A 2,178-nucleotide genomic window follows, 5' to 3' on the forward strand; every position below is an offset into this window, starting at 1 on the left:
CTTTTAGAAAAATTGCTTGGCATGTATCATGATTTCTGCTTACTCTATGTATGTACATATATATGTATATATAATATCGAAGTTATTGTTGTTATTTATTTCAGTAGTTTCTATAAATTTCCTGATCTAATGTCGCCACTCGCAAACATAGCCGCTTTCAAAGCGCGACCATTATATGGCTGAATGTATACTTGTATGTGTATACATATATGTGTGTATATATGTATGTGCGCGAGCATGTACAAAATAAAACAGCTTTTAACATTACATGCAAGAATAAAAGGTTTGGAGAAGAAAACCAAAAGCAATAAACAGTAATAAAATGCAAATAAAAAAGCTTATTGCTATGCAGAAGGTGAACTACTCTTTAACTGCAAAAGGCACTAACAAATGCAATGAAATGAAGAAACAGTAAATAAAAACAACAACGCGGCACTCCAACACGCCAGCAACAGGCGACGGACAAGCAACAACACCTGCCTGCCACCCGCAATCGCTATGGCATGTAAACCGAACGCTTGCAATAGCGGCGACAACTTCCAACTTCTCTGCCCGACCATCTCGCCCTCCAGTTGTTTCTACATGCCACTCGCGTACATTTGCTTGTAACTATAAAAGTTCCATGTATAGCTCGTGTGTGTGTATATATGTATGTGCTCGAACCATTAGTCAATAGTTCAATCAAGTTCTGTGGTGTTGAGAATTCCACAAATGATTTATAAGTGTCTTATGTGCATGCAACCATGTGCGAGGCAATAAGCGCATGTCGACAGTATCTATTCATTAATATGGACACAATACAGAAAATATGTGAATGCGAAGGAGAGCAACACTAACCAAACAATAAAGGCGGTATTTTTTAACTACCACTTAGATCAATTCTTGCCTTCCTTTATTACCTAGTGAATGATAGACCTCTATGGTGAAATAAATATTCTTGTTGCTTGGGTATAAGTGAAATTTAAAACGGTTTACTGACTCAATGAACAAAAATTGATAAATGCCTCAAGCTGACAAACAGCCTTGGCGTTGATCATTGTGCTTTAAGAAGGTAGAGAATTGTCTTTATGGATCGACGAGACCTCTAAGATGTTAGTAAGATCCGACATAAGCCTTCCCAAGAAGAGATCTAGAATATAATACTCTAATAAGTACTTCGATGTAACTAAGACTTGGATTCATTTAGTCTTTTGAACCTTTTTCAGCTTACAACTATAATCTTAAAGCATATAGACATGTACGCTTAAAGATGTATTTCGAAGCCTTAAGAGCGTAGACCATCTTTTTCCTGGTCCATTTCCTGGTCCATAATGCAATGACCAAGAACTGTACATTGTGTCCCAACATGGCAAGGGCCAACGGTGTGTATACGTAATATTCTTGAAATTCTCAACGCAAAGCCCAGCTGTAGCCGAACAAAGCGAATGCGCTTAGATTTTACTGGGCAAATGCCAATATTACAGATATGCAATTTTTTATTTCAGCAAACAAGTCAGACAACGAGACTTGTTGTTTAGCCTTGCCACATTTTTGCCACAAAATTAATTTTACGAAACATTTAGTGTTGTTGTTGCGTTCTATTGGACTCAACGTAATAAGGAATGGTAAGGATTGTTGAACTCAATGTAATAAGGCATGGTAAGGAGTGTTGGAAAAACTTTCTGACAGAAAAGTAGCTGTCAGTTGTTTGAGCCATATACATATCTACATGTGGACACTAAGAGGTTGGGTTATTGAAAAGCTTAAGGTCGAAAATTTCTATAAATAAAATCTAAAAGGGGGAAAACTTATTGACTTCCTTTTCATAAAAAAACTGATTATCAAAATGCGCTGAAAATATACTTTTGCATTACTAATAAAAATATTCTAGTGTGGCAACGTTGTTTTGTCAATCAAATTCTTGGAAGTAAACGAACGGGGGTGAAGTTTGCGGTCGAAGCAGCTACAGGTGGCAGTCTTATACGATATTAGCGTCTCTTGCCTTTGTTTGCGGGAACGTTAATCTGTCTTATCGCATAAAAAACGCGAAGAGGCAGATTTCAACACCGCAAATTAAAAAAAACGCTGATACCCAATGGAAGTCTCAGTAAATATTTTTTACATGTATGTAACTAACCACCTTCCGCTTACGCAAGCCAGTAACATCATTTGTGGTAACTCTTTTAAGAATATTCTCCG

The sequence above is a fragment of the Bactrocera dorsalis genome, chromosome 5, assembly GCF_023373825.1.
Source record: "Bactrocera dorsalis isolate Fly_Bdor chromosome 5, ASM2337382v1, whole genome shotgun sequence".
In the NCBI taxonomy this organism is placed as follows: Eukaryota; Metazoa; Arthropoda; class Insecta; order Diptera; family Tephritidae; genus Bactrocera; species Bactrocera dorsalis.